At 36.7% G+C, this 24,596-nt stretch overlaps 1 long non-coding RNA gene across 1 annotated transcript; it reads right to left on the bottom strand.

Annotated features, from left to right (window-relative positions):
- Window positions 1–752: 752 nt before the first annotated feature.
- On the bottom strand, window positions 753–8,413 carry LOC120179149. Its single transcript, XR_005521581.1, has 3 exons — window positions 8,258–8,413; window positions 3,464–3,613; window positions 753–879 (listed from the first exon to the last, which is right to left on the bottom strand). It is a non-coding gene; the product is annotated as an uncharacterized LOC120179149 (long non-coding RNA).
- Window positions 8,414–24,596: the final 16,183 nt, after the last annotated feature.

The following is a 24,596-nucleotide window of genomic DNA, read 5'->3' as shown; positions in this document are numbered from 1 at the left end:
GAATTGCAGCATGTTTAAGGACAAACATTGTTTTGTGTTAATTGTTTTGGGTTAAATAGTTTGTTGAACACAATAAAAAAGTATAATTTACAGATTAAAATTAATTAATTTATTTTTATTTATTGTTAAAAATATTTATACTTGTTGTTAAAGATTCAATTTTTAAATTCGTATTAGGCCTCTAAAATCTCATAAACGGTTGACCGATGACTGAACGAAACACGCTGCTAAGTTTGAGATGTTAAATATTAGTTCAATGATTGTTCAGTCCATAGCACGCTAGTAATAGTTTCCACATATTTACCCAAAATTAGCATACAACGGAAGTTTTAAAATTTCAAAAATAAAATACACCATTTACTTTACTTATGTTCATAAGAAACCAAAAGAAATAAAATCAAAAGGCAGGGGAAAACAACTATATTCGAATTCCTAGATGAACTTGAGCCAAATAGAATAGCTAACAATAACACCCTACACTCAACCTTACCACTGAAATTATTAAATGAACCAACAAAAAATCAAATCGCTTAGAAAAAAAAGAACTTTGGATTGCATTTTAGGAAAGAAGAGCTGAATGGGTATTAAATGTTGTGAACTTGTTTAAACCTGGATTTCAATTATCACATGCCGACAAAAAATCATCCGTGTGAGAATCGCTTAGAGAAAGCGGGGCTCCAACCGCTTGATTCATCGTGTTTTGTCAAATCATGCACCTGAAGTCCTGAAAATTGTTCACCCGTGTGTCTGGACTGCACAAGGCCAAGCTCAAATTTTCTCCAAAGAGTTCTGATGAATCTTCATCGCCCATTCAAGGCAACATTCCCTTTCTGTCGTCGCCCAGCAGATAAGCAATGTGTTGAGCTCTTCTCTAAGCACCTGGAGTGAAATGAAAAATCATGACAAAAACAATATATATATAGGGATGGCCGGACCGAGCCAAAATACTAGTTCGAGGAGACAAATTATAATTAACAATAAAAAATGAGACACAAAATATAGATAACAACAAGCAAGCCAAATTCGTTTTTGATATATACTTTGAGAAATTATTTCAACTAATCAAAAAGGCTTTTCTTTCGTTCGTTCTGGGCGGTGGTGGTACCGTCCTTGCTACTTCACGCTATCTTCTGACCACTTCTCTCTAGATCTCAAAAGCCCTTAACAGTGACGCTGATTCTCTTTTTGGTCTTTGAACTTGGGATTGGTCGACCCAGCCCTGGTGTTTTTGGGGATTAGTTTTTGTTTGGCTTTCGTCCCCAAATTTGCTACTCGATTGTTTGGGTGTCCTCTTCTAGCTTGGTGAGATCGCTTCTTTATATACCATTTGTGATTTTTCCTATTTCTAATTGATTGTTGGTTCGTGCTTGAGTCTTGGGTTTTGTATGAATTAGTTTCATAGTTTGGAGTATCTGCGTGGATTTACTGTCAGCTTATGGAATCAGATCGTGATAGTTATTTTTGCTTTCAAGCCGTTTCTGTAAATGCCATAGTGAACCAGTATTTGGCTCGTTTGATATTTTACAGTATGTGGGAGAGTGTTTCAGATCTTTAGTCGGAATCTGTTTCTTTATTCGTGGATTTTCCTTCAAACACTCTTCATTGAAAAGGTTATGGCTGACAGTGGGTAGCTTTGGTGAGGTTGTGAGTGTGTTTATGTCATAGAAGAGGATTCGAGTAGGCTCTAGGATTGGATCCATTTATGTCGTTGGTTATGCAAGTGATGTTCTCTTGGATTAGCGTCTCCAGAAGTGCTTGAGTTTGGTGCAAGTTTGTCCGGGGTTGGTATGGAGGTTTTGCAGTGGTTTTTAGAGGAGCTGGAGTAGTTTTATGTATAGCATTTTAGTGTCAGTTTTTTAGTAGATTGTTTTTATTGTTAGTTTGTTATGCTGTGGCTAAAGTATTTAAGGATGATTAGCTGTTTTCTGGTGGATTTCTTCTATTCTCCGTTTACTGGTGGGTGGTGTGGTTGTCCTGTGGCATGTGCTGTGATGGATGCTGTCGTTTTTGTGCTTTGGTGTTCTAATGCGTTTGATTGCGTGTTGGTGCTGTTGTTGCCTTGTGTTTGCTTTGGCTAGCTTTTTGTTCTTTGGTGTTGCTCATAGATGCTGCCCTCTGCCCGCTCCTGTGTGTGTGTATTGCCTGGTGTATTCATTGATGGGCTCCGGTCGGTGTTGGACCGGTGAATTCAGCAGTAGTCGGTGATGAGAAGTTTCCTAGGTTACAGGAGGGTTTGATGCAGATGCTGGTTTCGAGGTAAACTTTATTGAAGAAAGTTTCAATGAAACTCTATAAAAGAAAAGTGTAGATGGTGCCTTGAAAAGTTGGTTTCCGCATGCAGCTCTTGTTGTGGGAAATAAGATGGCTGTCGGTAATTGTTTATTGGTTGTGCCCATAGTGTCGTTTGTGGGGTCGTTTTATCTGTTGGTGGATGATAACATGGGTTTAGTAGGTCTTTTTGAGAGTCTGCCCTTATTGGTTTGTCCCTATCCTTCTCTAATAATTCTAGATTATTAGATGTTCCAATAGTTGAAGTTTCAGCCATTCTAAGCAGAGTGGTAGGAATTCGGGTGTGAAGCATACGGGTTTCATTGTGAAAATTCATTTCATTTTAGGAGTTTTTGTTCTGTGATGGCCTTGTTAAAGATCGGTGTTGCAGTTTGGAGTTTCTTTGTTGTATTGTTTCGTTGTTAAGCTTCACTTCACTGGTTTTGTTGTATGCGTTTGGTTCACAGTTAGGCTTTCTTCTTTTGTCGGTCAGTATGTGTTGGTTTCTCTTTGTGTTGGATTGGGGTTTGAGGTAGGACCGGGGTATGGTCTGAATATTGTTTGTGTATTAGTTCCTCACCACCTCAAGGTACACTATTTTTCCTCCATTTAGGGTTTGAGGGGGTTTTTAATGAGGTCCTTGAGGTGGTGTACTTTGTTTTATCTTTAATACAAAGTACCCTATTTCAAAAAAAAATATAGATAACAATAAAAAAAATAGGGGTTAAAATCAAAATATATTAAAATTTGAAGGTCTAAATAGGTATTTAGTCCTACATACTTTTTAATAGGTCTAAGTAGGGATTAGAACTTTCTTAATCAATTGACAACAAGACATCTAGGTAGAACAAAATTCCCTTTTACTACTGATTTCAATTGATGGGATCAATAACGTACATTTTTTTTTGTTGAGTTTGCATGAATTTTCAGGTTGCTTGGTTATAATAGTCTGCTGTTATTTTAGCTTTGTTCTTTGATCTTGAGCATTTTAAAATAGCAAGAATGCAACTATGTTGCTCCAACGTTTTACTTTTCTCTGAGTACCTGTTCCCAACATCCGTAGCTGACACATATCTGGATATAAATCTAGGATCTGATTCTCTTTAACAACTCTCCAATACTTGAAAATTTTGAAAAGAATTTAGCATACTCACATTAACACCCGATCAAAGATACGCATGCAATCCATACATACCCTTCAAACTTAGAAGGGAGCCTCAAGTGACTCATCCCAAACTTCTGCACTTCCGTTCGAGGCATCTTCCACATCTTCTTCCATTGAAAGCCGAATGTATTCTCTATGTGCAAAACGGTCCCACTCCGTCAATTTAGGATTCTCGCGTTCCTGTTCATTCCTGTTATGTATGGCTCATAAAAAGTCTCGTTGTGGGGTTACGAATTATGTGGGTTGGGGGTGTGGGGGCGCAGCCCCCGCGGTACGGTACAGGGTTGATTTTGTAATTATGTACCAGGGTTTTCTATTATAAATAGAGATGTAACCTAGACCTAAAAAGATCATTGAATAAAACTTCTAGCGCCGCCTAGGCACCGAGGACGTAAGCACATTGCCGAACCTCGTAAAATTCTCGTGTTCTTTCATTTTCTTTACCCGTTTTCGTCAACAATTGGTATCAGATGTCAGGAGCAAAATTCGAAGTCGCGAAATTCGATGGTCAGGGTAACTTCGGATTATGGCAAACGAGGGTGAAGGATCTATTGGCGCAGCAAGGGATCTTGAAGGCTTTGCGACCTACAAAGCCGGCGTCGATGGATGAGGAAGATTGGGAAGAATTGCAGCAGCGAGCGGCAGGAACCATACGATTATGCTTGGCGGACGAGGTCATGTATCACGTCATGCATCTATCGTCTCCAGACGAAATTTGGAGGAAGTTGGAAAGTCAGTTTATGTCCAAATCCTTAACGACAAAACTGTATCTGAAGCAGCGGTTGTATGGGCTGAAGATGCAGGACGATCACGATTTGGCGCAACACGTGAATGTCTTCAATCAAATCGTTTCTGATCTGGCTCGGCTTGATGTGAAAATTGAGGATGAAGACAGAGCGATGATTCTGTTGTGTTCGTTGCCTTCCTCTTACGAACACATGGTGACTACTCTTACATATGGGAAAGAGACTATCAATGTTGAGGAGATTACTGCAGCCTTGTTGGCTCACAACCAGCGGAAGCAGAATGCAGGGGAAAGCTCTCAAGTCGATAGCTTATATGTCAAGGGTAATCGAGATCGTGGACGGAAGCCAGAGAAGGCAGGGTCCGGGAAGCGGAATTCCAGATCCAAATCCAGGGATAAGAAGACGATTCACTGTTACAAGTGCAAGGAGGCGGGACATATGAAGCGAGACTGTCCGAAGTTGAAAAAGCAGACCGATGAGAAGCGTGATGGCTCATCCAAGTCTATGAACGTGGTCGAGGATGATACTTCTGATTGCAGTGAGGGTGATATGCTTTCTATTTCAACGACACAATTGACGGATGCTTGGATTCTTGATTCTGGATGTTCTTATCACATCACGCCAAATAGGGAATGGTTTTCGACATACAGGCCGGTTAATTCTGGTTCGGTTTATTTGGGTGATGATCGATGTTGCAATATTGTTGGTATTGGTGATGTCAGAATTAAGATGCACGATGGCTCCGTTCGGACGTTGAGTGGTGTTCGACATATCCCAGACTTGAAGAAGAATTTGATTTCCTTGGGCACTTTGCACAAGAATGGTTTTATCCCTAAGGCTGACGAGGATAGGGAAACCATTCGGATTGTTAAAGGAGCATTGACTGTGATGAAAGGCAAGATGACTGCAGGGAATATCTACAGATTGTTAGGGAGTACCGTTGCAGGTGGAGTTCACTCTGTTGAGTCCTGTGATGATACGACAAAATTGTGGCATATGCGCCTTGCTCATCTTAGTGAACGTGGTATGGCAGAATTACACAAGAGAAACTTGTTGCATGGTGTCAAAAGCTGTAAGCTCGACTTTTGCAAGTATTGTGTTCTTGGTAAACAGACTAAAGTCCGTTTCAAGACTGCGAAGCACACAACTCAAGGGATTCTTGATTATGTGCATTCTGATGTATGGGGGCCTTCCACGACATCGTCTTTGGGTGGATCTAGGTACTATGTTACTTTTATTGATGATTTTTCACGGAAAGTTTGGGTGTATTTTTTGAAACAGAAATCTGAAGTTTTTGAGAAGTTCAAGCTGTGGAAAGCTGAGGTAGAAAACCAAACAGGACGAAAAATCAAGTGTTTGCGGTCTGACAATGGTACGGAGTACACAGATTCACAGTTCCTACAATTCTGTAAGGAGCATGGGATTCAGAGGCATTTTACAGTGCGCAAGACACCACAACAGAATGGTGTTGCGGAACGAATGAACAGGTCGTTGAATGAAAGAGCCAGATGTTTGCGGTTGAATGCGGGGCTTCCCAAACACTTCTGGGCTGAGGCTGTTAACATGGCGTGTTACCTTATCAACAGATCGCCAAGGGCATCGCTGGCTGGGAAAGTTGCAGAAGAGGTATGGACTGGTCATGATGTTAGTTTTGATAACTTACGGATTTTTGGTTGTCCTGCTTATGTGCATGTACCTGCTGATGAGAGATCCAAACTTGATGCAAAATCGAAGGAGTGTATTTTTCTGGGTTACAATAAAGGTGTCAAAGGATTCAAGTTCTGGGATCCAGTTGCGAAGAAAGTTGTGATTAGTAGAGATGTCATTTTTGATGAACAGTCTATGTTGCAGCAGAAGCAAGACACGACAGTGGTAGATTTCGAGCAGTTTCCAGTTGAGAAACCAGAAACTTCTCAACCGACTTCTGGTGGTTCCACTACGGATGATTTGCAGGATTATAGTCTCGCCAGAGACAGGGTGAGACGGACGAATATAAAGCCTCCGAACAGATTGGGTTTTGAAGACTTGGTATCTTTTGCACTTACTGTTAGCAGTGATGATCCAGTTACTTTTCATGATGCCGTTACTAGTCAGGAAAACGACAAGTGGATGGCAGCCATGGTTGAGGAGATGGAGTCTTTGAATCACAATCGCACATGGGAGTTAGTTCCGCTTCCTGAGGGTAAGAAGCCGATTGGTTGCAAATGGGTGTATAAGAAGAAACCAGCAGTAACAGAAAAAGAGGGGGAGAAGTTCAAGGCTCGTTTGGTAGCGAAGGGTTTTTCACAGCAGAAAGGAGTTGATTATGATGAAATCTTTTCTCCTGTGGTCAGGCACACTTCAATCCGAGCAGTACTTGCATTGGTGGCTAGTTGGGATTTGTATTTAGAGCAGATGGATGTTAAAACTGCTTTTTGCATGGTGATTTAGAGGAGCAGATCTACATGCGGCAACCTGAAGGTTTCACTCAACCTGGAAACGAACATTTAGTTTGCAGATTGAAGAAATCTTTGTACGGGTTAAAACAGTCTCCGAGACAGTGGTATAAACGGTTTGACTCCTATATGATCAAGATTGGCTACAACCGATGTGAGTATGATTGTTGTGTCTATGTTAAGAGCCTTGATGATGGTTCTTTTATTTTTCTATTACTGTATGTTGATGATATGTTGATTGCTGCGAAGAACATGGATGATGTTATCGGTTTGAAAACTTTATTGAGTCAGGAATTTGATATGAAAGATTTAGGTGCTGCAAAGAAAATTCTTGGAATGGAAATTTGCAGGGACAGAGACTCAAGGAAACTGCGGCTATCTCAACGGGGTTATGTTGAGAAAATGCTAGAAAGGTTTGCGATGAGCAGCGCAAAACCAGTTAGCACTCCATTGGCGAATCACTTTAAGCTCTCATCAGAACAGTGCCCCAAGACAGATAAGGAAGCTGAAGATATGGCAAAGGTTCCGTATTCTAATGCTGTTGGCTGCTTGATGTATGCGATGGTATGTACTCGTCCTGATTTAGCTCATGCTGTTAGTCAAGTTTGTAAGTACATGTCTAAACCTGGTAAGCAACATTGGGAAGCAGTCAAGTGGATCTTTCGGTACTTAAAGGGTACTGTGGGACATGGAATTGTTTTTGGGAGTCAGCGGGATAACCCTTTGGTTGTAGGATATGTGGATTCAGATTATGCAGGTGACTTGGATAATAGAAGATCTACGACAGGGTATGTGTTTACTCTTGGTGGAGGCCTATTTGCTGGAAGTCTACTGTTCAATCTGTCGTGGCACTATCTACAACTTAAGCTGAATACATGGCAGCGGCTGAAGCTGCAAAAGAAGCTTTATGGCTTACTGGTTTAGTGAAGGAGTTGGGTGTTCAACAAGGTGGAGTTCAGTTGCTTTGTGATAATCAAAGTGCTATTCACTTGGCTAAGAATCAGGTGTATCGTGCTAGAACTAAACATATTGATGTAAGGTTCCACAAGATCAGAGAGTTGGTTGCATCTGGAGAGGTTTTGTTTCAGAAGGTACATACTGATGAGAATGCCGCTGATATGTTCACCAAGCCAGTTACGACAGACAAGTTCAAGCATTGCTTGGACTTGTTGAATGTTTCGAGTTGTTAAAGAAGCAAGGTAACCCAACCCACATTGAAGTTTCCAAGGGGCAGGATATTCGCCAAGGTGGAGATTTGTTATGTATGGCTCATAAAAAGTCTCGTTGTGGGGTTACGAATTATGTGGGTTGGGGGTGTGGGGGCGCAGCCCCCGCGGTACGGTACAGGGTTGATTTTGTAATTATGTACCAGGGTTTTCTATTATAAATAGAGATGTAACCTAGACCTAAAAAGATCATTGAATAAAACTTCTAGCGACGCCTAGGCACCGAGGACGTAAGCACATTGCCGAACCTCGTAAAATTCTCGTGTTCTTTCGTTTTCTTTACCCGTTTTCGTCAACAATTCCATCATAAACAAGTCTGTTATCCGAAGCTTGTGAAAACATGTAATGGTATACAAATACAAGTCCTTTTTGAAGGCAATATTGATAAGTTAGTGAGAGCTCAAGTGTCACATTTACCTGACGAATGAGGAACGGATCGCGAGATTCAAAGGCCATGAACTTGTTGAGATTGAAAAGGATATTGAAAACACTTCCCGAAAGTTTAGAACCTTTTAGGTCACGCAACGTGATACAGCTTTCATCCTGCAAACAAGAAAATGTCATTAGTCAAACATGTACAACAATCTATCTTCATTAGCAATGTGTACGAATAAGAACATTGTAGATTGGAAATGGAATCATGTAAATATCTACTATTAATATTGTATTTACTGTTAATTATTATATTTAAGAGTCAGCATTTAGATGGAATCTAAGTCTTATCTCATCGAAAATATAGATAGGCTTATTTTATCTAAAGTAAAGGATATGTTTTAGTCCTAGTAAACCTCTATGTACCTGGCATATGGATAGGCAGCTTTCTGTACGATTTATAGTCATAAAATTAAGAGAATAAAAATCAATTCTCTTTACCTAAATTCTACATTGTATTAGATGCCTAGGTTTTTTCAATCGACAAAAACCTAGAAAATGAATACATGCTGGCGTGAATACTACCGGAAGGTATCTTAAAGACCATTGATGGAAATTGCATGGCAAACTAGTAGACTGGAGATCTCCTAAGTTCAGGCAACAGAAAGAGAGAAGCAAAATTTGGCAAACATGGGGAGCAGCGGCAACAAAACTTTCAGCGAAGAGCAGCTTGAATTATTAAAACAGTTGTTTGGGCAGATGACAACGACCACTAATCAAACAATGGCCTTTGTAGCAAATGAAAGTCGTCTTTCTTTTGCAAATAGTTCTGGTAACAGCAATTTCATCACTTGGATAGTTGATTTTGGGGCTTCTGACCATATGACAAGTGATATAAGTCTATTTCAAAGTTTCACGAAAGCTTCATCAAAAGTCCCACGTGCGAACGGCCGATGGTTACTAATTAATACGGATATTACTTTAAACATTGTCCTCTATGTTCCTAATTTGGCATACAACCTTGTGTCTATTAGTAAACTATCCAGTAATTTAAGATGTTCTACTAAATTTCATTTGAATTTTTGTGAATTTCATGCGCTAGATTTGGAAAAGGTGATCGGCAGTTTTAGGTTGTGTGATGAACTCTATCTACTTCAAGGCCCAATACCTCCTAAAAGACAAGTTCAATCAAGTTGTGTTTCCCAACCCCTTTCTATTTTCAATTTTACACCCAATGAGGCAATGTTATGGCATTTTAGGTTGGAAACATAAATTTCATTTATCTTGAGAGATTGTTTCCCATTTATTTCTTAATGAGAATCCTAGATCATTTACTTGTGACATTTGTCAATTAACAAAACATACTAGAACTTCATACTCACCGTCTCAATATGAGCCTTTCATTCCTTTTCAATAAACCACAGTGACATTTAGGGCCTTTCCAAGATAAAACATGTTGATGAATTTCAACTGTTTGTTTTCTTCATAGATGATTGCTTCATAACCTTTTGGACATATCTCATGAAAGACAAGTCTAAGACAGGTGAATTTTTTATACAATTTTCTCAAATAATTGAGAGTCAGTTTAAAAGTAATATCAAAATTCTCAAAACTAATAATGGGAGCAAATACTTTAATAAGTGCTTAATTTAGTTAATATTTTGCTTTTAAATTACTCCTTAATCATTGGTTTTTGTGGCTTAATTATTCGTTTTCATTCATTTTCTGTGCATGATGTTAGATTCTAGAAATTGCACTAAAAGGACGGAATTCTACATTTTTTTATTTTCGGAATCGAAGATGGATTAGTGGGCATGAATTCGGACATGAAACATCCGACGAGGCGATGACGTCAACACCTTCTAGAAGATCCAGTCAGCATTTCTAGAATCACCAATGGATTGGCAGCACGTTTCTAGAATTCGGATTTGAATTAAACTTAAGTTTAGGGTAATATTTTAAACATTATATTTTATCTTTATATTTTAGTTTAAATAGGTTTTAGTATTTTAATTAAGTTTTAGGATATTATTTTTATATTTTATCTTTATTTTAGGTATTTTAGTTTAAATAGGTTTTAGTATTTTAATTAAGTTTTAGGATATTATTTTTATATTTTATCTTTGTTTTAGGTACTTTAGTTTAAATAGTTTTAAGTGTTTTAATTAGGATTTAAGATGTTTTAGCTTGTTTTTAGGAATTTGAAGGCTATAAATACCCTCTAAGGGTGAGCCTAGAGACATATCTCTCTCATCTGAGAATAAAATCTTCTTTTTCTTTCTATTTTTCGCATACTCCTTTTTTTTTCTTTAAATTTCGTTTTCAATAATTGCTAAGTATGACTTTGGTCATGCTTAGCTAATTTTCTTTCAAGCCGAAGACTAAAGCGAAGGCTCAATTCCAAACGTGAGAATTGTAAGGTACTTAAATCGCTTCGGATTTTTCTCTCTATTTCCTGAGCTTACTTTTCAAATCAAAACGATTTCGACATTGGTCCGGATATTGTTATGGTTAACGTTTGAAGAATGATTTTCTTATTAAAGCATATTCAACTTCCCGAGAACACACTTAGCAAAATTGTTTGCTAAGAGGAAACTGAGATCATAATCAGCTATTGTTGAAACGACATAATCCGAGTTGGCAACAAAGAATTGTCCTTGTAAGACGACGTGAATCTTGAAGTAAAAATATGTTTCGATGATCTGAGGAATTTGAGACAAAGCTGAAGTTTGAGGTTGCTTTCACAATAAGTTTTTCTTTATCTCAATCTCTTTAATTTGTTTATTTAATTATTTTCTTTTATTTAATTCTTATATTTTATTTTAAAAATAACTTTTAAAAATCTCCCTTTTATATTTATTACTATTAATATTCATTATTTTATTATTTTTCCTTTTTTTATAATTATTTATTTTATTATACCTTTTCAACTTTACTTGGAATTCTATTTTTTTCTAAAATCAAGAAACAGTTTTACTAAATCACAAAAATCATAGTCCCTATGGATCGACCCAGCTTCTCTATATTACATTTTCCTTTCTATTTAATTAAAAAGTTGGAATTATTTTGATAATAAAATGACGGTTATCAAATTGGCACTGTTGTCGGGGACTAACGGCAAGTACTGATTTATTTTTCTAGTTTTTGATTTATGACCAGAAGAATCCCAGGTGAATTAGTAGATCTAGATCCGGAGATTGAAGCACGAGCACGAAGAATCCATGTACAAACGCTTCGAGAAAAGAGAAAAGGACAAGAAAAACAAGAACATAATTCAGAAGCAAAATCAATTCCAGAGACAGACTTTGAAGCAGACGCATACAACATCCCGATGACAAAAGAAGAACAAACGATCCAAGAGCTAGCCACAGCTCCTGTCACTCATATGTTATTATGCATTAATTTTCCTAGCGGCGGGACTCTGTTTCAATTAAAGACATGACTCATTCATCTTCTTCCCACTTTCCATGGCTTTCCCACTGAAGATTAGTACAAACACTTGTTGGAATTCCACATGGTTTGCACTAGCATGAAACCACATGGATTTACCGATGATCAAATTAAATTGAGAGTTTTCCATTTCTCTTTAGCAGACTTGGCTAAAGATTGGTTATTTTATTTACCTCCAAATTCAGTTAATTTATGGACTAACATGAATCAAATTTTTCTTGAAAGGTTTTTTCCAGCGGCTAAATCAAGCGAGTTACGGATGAGCATTCTTATCAACCAAACTTCAGCTATGCGGCAAATCAAAGACCAACTTATCAACCAAGACCTCCGCCTCAACATCAAACGCAAAAATCACCATTGGAGGAACTCATAGGAAAGTTAGCAATCTCACAAGAAAAGTTCATTGCATCCCAAGAAAAATTTCAAAGACGAACCGAAACACATCTTCAAGAGTTAGATAACCAAGTGAGTCGGCTAGCTCAAACTATGGGAAAATTGGAATCACAAGGAAGATTACCTTCTCAAACGGTGTTAAATTTGAGAGAGAATGTTAGTGCCATCACACTCCGAAGTGGAAAAGTTATCTCACCCGAAGTTCCAGCAGAAAAAGCCGTACATCAGAAAGAACAATAGGACACACCACCTCCAGAAATACAAGGTACGTCTGACTCACATCCTTCTCTTTCTTTTCATGAAATCACGCCACCACCCTTCCCATCAAGGTTGATGAAGCATGATAAAAGAGCTGAAGAAAGGGAGATCTTAGAGGTGTTCCAAAATGTTCAAGTTAGCATATCTCTTCTTGAAGTAATTCGCAAAGTACCAAGGTATGCTCAATTTTTAAAAGAACTTTGCACTACAAAGAGGAAATTAATGGGGGCGCGAAAAGGTAAATTTGGGAGAACATGTCTCTGTAATTTTTCAATGAAAGCTCCCAGCAAAGATGAAGGATTAAGGTATGTTCGCTATACCTTGCAAATTGGGTATTTTAAAATTAAACGTGCATTGTGTGACTTAGGAGCTTCAATCAATGTTATGTCATTTTCTATTTATAAAATGATTACTAACGAGCCTTTGAAGGAAACAGGAATAACCAACAGTTGGTTGATCGATCTGTGATCTATTAAGTAGGAGTAATGGAAAATGTCTTAGTAAAGGTCGAAGTATTATTTTTTCCTTTAGATTTATGTGTCATTGACATGGAACATGACAGGTCGGATACTTATTCCGAGGTACTTTTAGGCCGACCCTTCCTAAGCACCGCACATACAAAGGATGTTAGAAGTGGTATACTGGCAATGGAATTTGATGGTGAGATTATTGAATTTGATGTTTACAAAGCAATGAAATGCCCTGATCATGTTGAAAGAATTAATTGTGTTGATATTATAGATCCTTTAATTGATGAATATATTGAATCTAATTTTTTTTATGATATTTTTAAGGATCTTGAACTTTGTCACGAAGAGGAAGAAAGGGAGTTTGAAAATATTAATTCAATCAATTATGATTTATCATTATCTTCCTCTAAAATTAAAATTTTACCATCTGTTTTGCAGGCACGTGAGGTAGAATTGAAGCAATTACCGGAGCATTTGAAATATGTCTTTTTGGGCGAAAATGAAACTTTGCCAGTGATCATCTCAAGTAAATTATTCAAATGAGAAGAGGAAGCTTTGGTAGCAGTGTTGTGCTCTCACAAAGCAGCCATAGGATGGACCATTGCCGACATTAAAGGTTAAGTCCCTCAACTTGTATGCACAAGATCAAAGTCAAAGAATGAGCAAAGCCATCACGAGAAGAACAACGCCGATTAAATCCACCGATGATGAAAGTAGTAAAGAAAGAAATTCAGAAACTCCTTGATGGTGACATAATCTATCTGATATCGGATAGTAATTGGGTAAGTCCGATTCATGTGGTTCCCAAGAAAACGAGAGTCACAGTGGTCGAAAATCAAGATAGAGAGTTAGTGCCAACAAGAGTTCAAAATGGATGACGAGTTTGTATTGATTACAGGAAGTTGAACTCTCTTACTCAAAAAGATCATTTATATCTTCCTTTTATAGACCAAATGATTGAAAGATTAGCTGGGAAAACTTATTATTGTTGCCTTGATGATTTTTTAGGTTTTTTCCAAATCCCAGTAGCACCCGAGGATCAAGAAAAAATGACTTTTACTTGTCCATTCGATACATTTTCATATAGATGAATGCCCTTTGTTCTTTTTAATGCACCGGCCATCTTCAAAAGATGCATGTTAAGTATATATTCCGACTATGTTGAGAAGGGCATCGAAGTCTTTATGGATGACTTCACGGTTTATGGTAATTCTTTTAATGAATGTCTTGATAATTTAACTAATGTGCTTAAAAGATGCTTAGAATATAACCTTGTTTTAAACTATGAAAAATGTCAATTTATGGTTGGTAAAGGGTTTAATTTTAGGTCATATTGTTTCTTCAAAAAGGGATTGCGGTTGATAAAACTAAAACAGATGTTATACGCTCACTTCCTTACCCCACAACTGTGAGGGGAATTCGTTCTTTTCTTGGACATGCAGGATTTTATCGTAGGTTTATTAAAGACTTTTCAAAGATGGCACAACCTTTATGCAATCTACTTCAAATGATCAAGACTTTGACTTTAATTCAAAATGCATGGAGTCTTTTGATTCATTAAAGGAAAAGCTTATTTCAGCTCCAATTGTTCAGCTGCCAGATTGGAATTATCCCCTTTGAACTTATGTGTGATGCATCGGATACTAGAGTTGGAGTCATTCTCGGCCAAAAAATAGGGAAAAAGCCACATGTCATAGCCTATGCATCCCGAACTTTGGACTCGGCTCAGAAAAATTATTCAACTACGGAAAAAGAACTTTTTGTTATAATTTTTGCTTTAGAAAAATTTAGATCTTATTTGCTTGGCACTAAAAATATTATTTTTCTGATAATGCAGCTATAAGGTATTTCATGAGCAAAAATGAAGCAAAACCGAGGCTTATCCGGTGGATCCTGCCACAGAAAAACTGACTTATTTGAGACATGCATTGTTCTTTTAGTTCCTTTGGAGGTGGAGGGCCTTTTTCAAAGTAAAAATGGAGCATTTTCAAGTATCAACACAACAACTATCACCAACTTCATAATAAAAAGGCAACTATGGCAGATAAAACACAACCAAGGTCAACAGTTGAGAAAGAAACCTATCATATCAATTAAACAGGATTCAAGCCTGTGGTATTAATTCTTTCACAGACTCACTAACTACTTTCAGTGGAGAACCCAAGTTTGACGGACCAGTCTTGTGTTTTACTGTTCGAGGAGAACCTGATGTACTTCTTGGTGAAAGGGGAGGAACACTGCCACAGGAAACATGGAAGGTAAATAATTTCCTGCAACAGTACTTCCAAAGGAAGTATTTCCAGGAACAGTCAAAGGATTGCCTTAGCATCATTAACCAATGATGTTGCCTAGCAAAGTAACAAAAATTAAACAATGGTGCACATCCAGTCATAGGCTCAGATGAATGTTTTAACAAATATATGAATTACATATGATGTGCTTCAAATATAAAGTAATATAGATTCTATCATAGTTTGAGACTACACAAAAGCTATTTCGGGATATATTAAGATTAGGGTTTTAAATCACGGTCCGAAAACGTGATAGCACCCGCAAAATAGCATTTTCGCTGCCGTCCGAGTTACCCGCAATAGATGCCAATAGCGCCCGCGACGGCCACAATCACGGTAAACCCGAAATGACCGAAAACGCGATCGCGACCGCGATTTGAAACCCTGGACTTAAGACGACTAAGCAGACTTAATATCAATTACCACAGAAACAACAATAGTAGGTCGCAATATTACTTTCAAGGGGGATTGCATATTTAAATGCAAAGTAATATAGATTTTACCATAAAGATGAGACAAAATCTATTACGGGATATTGTTAAGATCGCTAAGTTTCTTAACATAAATTCAGTTCACACATGAAACTCTAAACTTGACCAATGTTTGACAATTAACAAAGAGTTCTACAGAAACAACAAGCGGATGTCACCAATATTCTTTCCAAAACCATTAAAATACCTTGATTTCTTCTTGAAATATGGATTTCACATACATATATTGTTGAAAGTAAAAGTCAGAAAGGGGGCGCATGGCTTTTCAACAAAGGGCGAATGGATTTCTTCTTGAAATATGGATTTCACGTACATATATTGTTGAAAGTAAAACTCAAAACCAATTTTTTATTAAAAATATAATAGGGTTAATTACATTTTAATCCTTACACACTTTAGGATATTTACAAAATTAGTCCTTAAGTTTCAACTATAAACAATGTTTTTAAAACCGGACCGGACATTGAACCGGTGAAGGTATTGGTTCACTGGTTCAACTAGGTTCAACCGCGGTTGAATCAGATTTTATATAAAATAATTTTTTTTTTTAATTTTACATAATATTCAAAGAAATATTAATATATATGTAATACTTTTTTTAAGTTTACAATATTAAAAGGTATAAAAATATCACAAGTCATAACATATATAAATTAAAAACCATAAAATCAAGTGAAACAAAATGATTCAAATCAACTACAACATAATATTTAAGGTAAAACATATTAAATAATAAATATAATTATATAACTATAATCAAAAAAATTGGGGCTTAAAAAATCATAATAAATTATGTCATTTTGTTTAATTAAAAAACAACAATCCCACATGGCTAAGAAACATAGAAGAGCATCCCAAAAGTTTAAAGAGTAAAAATATGAGAACAAAACAATCTCACATGGCTAAGAAACATAGAAGAGCATCCCAACTTACTTCTATAAATAATAGAAGTAATTTGACATTCAAAATCATGGAGCCTTTTGGTGAGCACAGAGCGAACTATTCTTTCGCTTCAATTGAGCTCAAATTTTAGGCTTCAATCGAACTTCTAATTTTTTTTGAGTTCGAGCCTTTTCGAGTTCAAGTTTTAATATTATATTTCGAGTTCGAGTTGAACTTGATAATTTTTAGCTCGTGAGTTTTTGAGTTGAGTAGAGCTTACTTTTAAAGTTTTCGAGTTCGAGTCGAGCTCAGCAATACTCGAATTTGACTAGGCTCGTTGAACAAACGGCGTCGTTTGGTTTAATTTTTTTTAAAGAAAAAAAATGAACCGGCGGTTCTAACCGATTTTACCGGTTCACCCCGGTTTTACCGATTTTCAGCCGGTTCATTGTCATACCGGTTTTGTGAGGTAACCAGACCGAACAGGCCACTGGTTCACGGTTCAACCGATTGAACTGGCCTGTCCGGTTCGGTTTTGATAACCATGACTATAAATACCTTAACCCATTTAGCTTCAAAACCATCCCAAAACATTTCTTTCTTCCAATACTAAAGAATTTATAGAGTTTTCTTGTGAGTTGTGAGTGTTTTGTAAACACCTGTAAATTTTTTCTCTTTAGTAATCTGCAGCAGTCCGGAGACGTAGGCAAAATTGGCTGAACTTCGTTATCAATTTCGGGATTATTTATTTCGCTTTTATTTCATATTCTCACTAATCTGATTATAGGGAAATTACTCGTTTATTTCCTAACAACTGGTATCAGAGCTTTTGGTTGTGAATTTTATCAATTTTTGTGAGGTTACTATTCATTACTATTCACATGAATAGTAAATTTCGTGAATAGTAAAAAATTGTCGGCAATACGAATTTGTCGACGGAAGTGTTTTAATACACAGTGGTTCGCAAGAATTATCAGAAACGATCCAAACAAAGCCAGATTCGAGTGGGAGCGATGGCTGCAGACGAATGGATTGTGAAATTTGAAAAGTTTGATGGTGCGGACTTTAGCTTTTGGAAGATGCAGATTGAAGATTTTCTGTACTAGAAAAATCTATATCGGCCTCTCTCAAGAAAGCAACCAGATGGCAAGAAGAATGAAGACTGGGCTCTTCTCGACATACAAGCCCTCAGAATTATCCGACTAATGTTGTCCCGAAATGTTGCTTTTAACATAGCAAAGGAAAAAACCACGACGGGTCTTATGGCAGCTCTCTCCAGTATTTATAAGAAGCCCTCAGCCTCAAACAAAGTTCACTTGATATTATTCAATTTGCGAATGGCGGAAGGGGCATCAGTGGCTCAACACATAAATGAACTCAACACAATCACAACTCAATTCAGTTCCGTGGAAATTGAATTTGATGAAGTTCGAGCTTTAATTCTCTTATCATCTCTACCAGATAGTTGGAATGATACTGTTACAGCAGTCCGCAGCTCGTTGGGAAATAGTAAATTAAAATTTGACGATGTTCGAGATCTGGTATTGAGTGAAGAAATTCAATGGAGAGAATCGGGTGAAGCATCAAGCTCCTCATCCTTGCACACGGAGTCTAGAGGTAGAACTTCATAAAGAATTTCAAATCGTGGCAGATCGAAATCTAGAAGGGAAAATAAGAATGGGAAAGAAATATTTTACTTGTTATAATTGCGGCAAGAATGGTTACATTAAAAGAGATTACCGAGCACCGAAGAAAGATATCGGCGCACAGGAATCTGCCAACATGACAGATGAGATAGGTGATGTCATGATTCTAAGCGTCAACAGTCCGATTGAATCATGGATCTTGGATTCAAGGGCATCTTTCCACTCCACCCCACCCCATGCCAAGAAATCATGGAGAACTATGTCAGTGGTGATTTTAGGAAGGTTCATCTAGCTGATGATGAAACCTTGAAGATATTCGAAAAATGAGACATCCGATTAAAGTTGCCAAACCATACCACATGGAAGCTGAAAGGAGTGAGACATATTTTTGGCCTCAAAAGAAATTTGATTTCTTTAGGACAGCTTGATGAAGAATGATATAGTACAACATTTTCAGGCTGTGAATGGAAGATTACCAAATGAGCATTCGTCATTGCTCGTGATAAGAAGATTGATACTCTCTAAGTAACCTCAAATTTAGAGAATATCATTTCAGTAGCAGATGTTGATGGAAAGTTAAACCTATGGCACCAAAGGCTTGGCCATATGAGCGAGAAAGGGATGAAGAAACTTTTTTCAAAAGGAAAGATGTCGGATCTAAAGAATGTAGATGTCGGACTAGGTGAGGATTGCATCTTTGGCAAACAAAAGAAAGTCAGTTTTGCAAAGATTGGCAAGACACCCAAGGCAGAAAAGTTAGAGTTGGTTCATACTGATGTATGGGGACCATCTTCAGTTCCATCTCTTGCAGGCTCATATTATGTCACCTTCATCGATGATTCTACGAGGAAGGTGTGGGTATATTTTCTGAAGAATAAATCAGAAGTCTTTGATACCTTCAGAAAATAAAAGGCCAGGGTGGAAAATGAGACTAGTTTGAAAGTCAAGCGGTTGAGGTCTGATAATGGAGGAGAGTATAGAAATAGTAGATTCAGAGATTTCTGCGCAAACAATGAGATCAAGATGGAGAAAACAGTTCCCATGACACCGCAACAGAATGGTGTAGCAGAGCGTATGAACAAAACTCTGAATGAACAAGCCAGAGGCATGAGGATACACGCTGAATTGCCCAAATTGCTATACGCTGAATTGCCCAAATTGCTATGGGCTGAAGCTATCAACACTGCAGCTATCAACACTGCAGCTTACCTGATCAACCGTGAGCCCTCAGTTCCTTTGGATGGTGGAATACCATAGGAAGTTTAGAGCAAGAAAGAAAAAAACCTTTCACACTTAATAGTATTTGGTTGTATTTCTTATGTACACATAGATTCTGCTGAAAGAAGTAAACTTGATGCCAAGTCCAACAAATGTGTCTTTGTTGGTTATGGTGGTGATGAGTTTGGTTATCGGTTTTGGGACTACAAAAATCGAAAGATCATCAGAAGCAGAGATGTCATTTTGAATGAAAATGGGATGTACAAAGACATATCAACCATAGAATCAAGTAGCTCTAATACCGAAGCTGAAACAAAGGAATTTGCTTAGTTTGAGGAGATTTCTGGAAATGATATTCAGATCAGTCCTGAAGCAGTTCAAGAAGAACCAGGCACACCAAAACTGAGATGCTCCTCAAGAATTCTGAAACCAACCCAACGTTATTTGTCTTATTTACATTACTTGTTGCTGACTGACAACGATAAACCAGAGTGCTATGATGAAGCAATGTAGGTGGAGGATTCAGTCAAGTAGGGGTCTTCCATGAAAAATGAGATGGACTCGTTTATGTCAAATCAGACGTGGGAATTAGCTGAATTATCACCAGGCAAGAAAGCGCTCCATAACAAGTGGATTTACAGGATCGAAGAAGAGCACGATGGGAGTAAATGCTACAAAGCTATATTGGTTATCAAAGGTTTTTAGCAAAAAGAAGGTATTGACTACAATGAAATTTTCAATCTAGTCGTAAAACTGTCTACAATCAGACTGGTGTTGAAAATTGTAGCTGCAGAGAATTTACATCTTGAGCAGTTAGATGTGAAGACATATTTCCTTCATGGTGATTTGGAGGAAGAAATCTATATGAGGCAGCCAGAAGGCTTCATAGAGGCAGACAAGAAAAACCTGATATGCAGGTTGAAGAAGAGCTTGTATGGTTTAAAACAAGCTCCTAAACAGTGGTACAAGAAGTTCGATAGCTTCATGAGTAGCAGTGGTTTTACCAGATGCCAAGCAGATCATTGTTGCTACAACAAGAGGTTCAACAACAGCTTCATTATTTTATTATTGTACGTTGATGACATGCTCGTTGCAGGCTCAGACATGCAAGTGATTATAAACTTGAAGAAAAAATTGTTGAAGCAGATTGCTATGAAGGATCTGGGCACTGCAAAGCAGATTCTTGGGATGAGGATTAAGAGAGACACAAACTCGGGGACTTTGATGTTATCACAGGCTGAGTACATCAACAAAGTACTCTCCAGGTTCAACATGCAAGATGTTAAACCAGTAAGTAAACCTTTAGGTGTTCATTTTAGACTCTCCAAAGAACAGTCACCAAAGATGGAGGAATAACGTGCACACATGGTAAAGGTGTTGTATGCCTCAGCAATTGGAAGTCTGATGTATGTCATGGTTTGTACTATACCAGATATTGCTCATGCAGTGGGAGCTGTTAGAAGGTACATGAATAATCTAGGCAAGTTACACTGGGAAGCTGTCAAATGGATCCTCAGATATCTGCGGGGTACCACAAACAAAACACTTTGTTTCAAAGGTGGAGATAAGATACTAACAGGCTATGTAGATGCTGACTTAGCTGAAAATGTTAACATCAGAAGAAGCACTACAGGGTATGTCTATACTCTAGGAGGAACCGCAGTGAGTTGGGTTTCTCAACTACAGAAGATAGGTGTTCTCTCCACAACTGAAGCATAATATGTCGCTGTTACGGAAGCCAGCAAGGAGATAGTTTGGTTCCAAAGTTTCTTGGAAGAGTTAGGCAAGAAACAAGAAAACGATGTTTTGTATTGCGATAGTCAAAGTGTTATCTATCTAGCGAAAATCCAGGACGAAGCACATACAATTACGATATCATTTTATCCGATCTCTTCTGGAAGATGGGATTTTGAAACTTGAAAAGATTAGTGGAGCTTAAAATCCGGCAGACATGTTAACAAAGACGTTGACTACGGACAAACTGAAGTTGTGTTCAGCTTCAGTTGACATCTAGAGTAACAAGACCAGAAATGTTGTTGCATTGATCGAGATATGAAGAAAGATTAAAATCAGTCTTCAAGTGGGAGATTGTTGAAAGTAAAAGTCAAAAAGGGGGCGCATGGCTTTTCAACAAAGGCGCATGGGTTTTTCAACAAAGGCCCCAAAATTTTATTAAAAATGTAATAGGGTTAATTATATTTTAGTCTCTGCATACTTTAGGGTATTTATGAAATTAGTCCTTAAGCTTCAACTATAAATACCCTAACCCATTTAGCTTGAAAACCATCTCAAAACATTTATTTCTTCCAATACTAAAGAGTTTAGAGAGCTTTCTTGTGAATTGTGAGTGTTTTATAAACACCTGTAAATTTTCCCTCTTTAGTAAATTATCTGCAGCAGTCTGGAGACGTAGGCAAAATTGGTTGAACTCCGTTATCAATTTTGGGTATTATTTTTTCCGCTCTTATTTCTTATTCTCACTAATCTGGTTATAGGGAAATTACTTGTTTATTTCCCAACATATATGACACATACACACATAATGAACTAATTAATAAAATCTGAAAATTCGACATCAGATATACTTTAACTATCATAAAATTAAATTCCTTTTCTTAAAATCAATAATTGTTATCATCAAATAACCGAGCAACGAACTGATTAAAAGAATTAATGTTAACAACGATCAAATATTTTCATTCGGAGTAATCTAAACAGAATAATTCAAATCAAACTCCGTTAGGCATCGAAGCTAAAAAGAGAAAGTAAAAAGCGAAGAGTACCAGCTTGTTAGCAACGGGAAGAGAAAGCCACTGTTCGAAAAGCATTTGAGTGAATCCAGGATTGGATTTGAGAGCTAAAGGAGACATCTCCTGGAGCTTTAATAACTCCAGATCCAAACATGCAATATCTCAAAAAACAACAGTCTCCATTTTCTTTTATTCGCATAACCAAATGCAGCTCCCGCACAGATGAAATGAAAATCAGCTTTTCAAAAGTTAAAAAGCAACAGATTCAAGCTAAAAATAAAACGTTTCAAGTAAAAAAATTGTTGAAAAATCCGACTTGGAGCAGAGAAATCATTGGAAATTATATATATTCATATAATGAGGGAAAGGAGCTAAACAAAAACAAAACAGAATCTTTTTTCGTTTCTCACTTTGACGTTAGCAAGAGAAGTGACTGGGAGAATAGAAAGTCAAAGAAAGTGAAGTATTTTCTTTTTCTCTTTCTCGGAGAGAGAGTGTGATCAATGCGATTAGCTAAGAAATTGCAGAAATTTGAGCAACTGTTTAAAAAAAATACCCAGTTTGGCGGGGACTAACGAAACGGTTTGTGCTAGTGATATTATATTTTGGGGTAAACTATACATATGACTACTCAACTATTGCTTCATTAATTTTTGACCACTAATTTTGAAATTATTTCAATTGAACCACCTACCTATTTAATTATGTCAATCAAGCCACTAATAGTTAATATTTGACGGAGATACTAATGTGGAAGTTAGCAAAAATGACATAATTATATATTTGGTCCTCGTTACTTATATATTCTATTAATTTAGTCAAAGTTTTAATTTAATTTAATAAATTTAATCTCCAATTAGATTATGACATGTGTCACAACATAATTAAAGGGTGTTTTCTTAATTTTTTTAATTTATTTTTTTATTTCCACCGAATCAGATGATGACTCATATTACCACCGAATTGGACGGAATATTAAATGAAAAAGAAACAACAAGCGAAGGAAGAGGATTTGAACCCCAAGTATTATGCATATGAATCAACACTTTGACCACTAAGCTACATTGCTTAATTTTTTTTTTATAAATTTCATCATTTTAAATATGATAAACTACATATTTAATACTTAAATTATCAGTTTTTATTGAAAGATGTTACACGTGTTGTAACTCAACACTTGAGTGGGTGTTGAAAAGTTTTTATTTATTTGTTAGCTATTAAGAAGTTGTTGCGTGGGTTCTTAAGCCTAGATGTGGATATTATGCATTCTTTAGATAGCATTGTAACTAAAACGTTTGGCAACGCGTCGTTTTAATTGTCAATAAATTTATCCTTAATCTCAAATAAAAGAAATAGAAAAGATAGTATAGAGAGAGTAAGAGAATGTTGTAATTTTCGATAAATTGGTCTTCCTTTTATTCTAGGCATTAACTGCAAAGAAAGTAAATAAAATGGGGTTGTTGTTGATCAAATAATAACATAAAGTAAAAATTAAAAGTAAATAAATTCAAAATAAATTCAATTTTTAAAAATCAATCTTGGACTTTCATTTTGCCTCAATTTTCAAACGATCCTTGAATAGGATTTCACTCCAGTTAAATGTTGGTTTGAGTCCGCAAGGTTCAACCGTTGTAGCTCACTCTTCTCTTTTGTGATTGATTTTCTCAAATCTATTTTAGAAATCCCAATCCTTGTTTGGATTAATTGCAACTATCGTTTTCAATTCAAAACAATTTAAAAGTGCTTGAAAAGCATACTCGAATTATCCTTTCTCTATAAAAGTCGAACTCGCTCTCAATCTTCCTATAGAGCTTAATTGCTAAATGTGCTCGAGGGAATTCGAATCAATTGATTATATAATCCCAACGATAAACCATAACAAAGTTCAAACCAAAATCTATTTCTGAAATGAAAGCGTTTTGATTTAAAGAAAGACTATCCGCCAATCTTGCTTTTAGAAAATTGAGAAATTTAACCTAAGAGGGTATGAGGTGCTTTTCAATTCTCACGTTAGGAATTGAGTCATTGTTTCAGCCTTCGGCTATGAAAAAACTTAACTAAACATGATAGAAATCATACTTAGCATTTTTTATAAAAATAAATAAAACTTGAAAAGTAAAAGAAAGATAAATTGAACAAAGAAAAACTTTTATAAAAACTAGAGAAAAAAAAGAAAAAAATACAATCTTTGATATGAGAGATGTGTTCAAGCATATTCTAAAGAGGGGTATTTATAGTTTTCAAGGTTGAATCCTAACAAATGCAACAAAAGATAAATTCCATAATTGTTCAAATTAAATCCCCAAAATAAAGGAAATCCTGAAATTCAAATCTAATTTGTGTTGAGTGTTCTATCCACACGAAATTGCCAACTGGACCTTCTAGAAGATGCTGACTTGTTGCCACGTCAACAGTCATGCCCCAAATCATGCCCACTAATCCAACCATGATTAGAGAAAAACAGAAAAGCTGTAGAACTTTGACCTTTTAGCTTAGTTTTCATAATTCAATGTTCTGCATGAAAAATAAGAGAAA

Source organism: Hibiscus syriacus, unplaced genomic scaffold, assembly GCF_006381635.1.
Source record: "Hibiscus syriacus cultivar Baekdansim isolate YM2019G1 unplaced genomic scaffold, ASM638163v2 tig00112402_pilon, whole genome shotgun sequence".
Lineage (NCBI taxonomy): Eukaryota > Viridiplantae > Streptophyta > Magnoliopsida > Malvales > Malvaceae > Hibiscus > Hibiscus syriacus.
The sequence above is the reverse complement of the archived record's forward strand: the minus strand, read 5'-3'. Positions and strand labels throughout refer to the sequence as shown.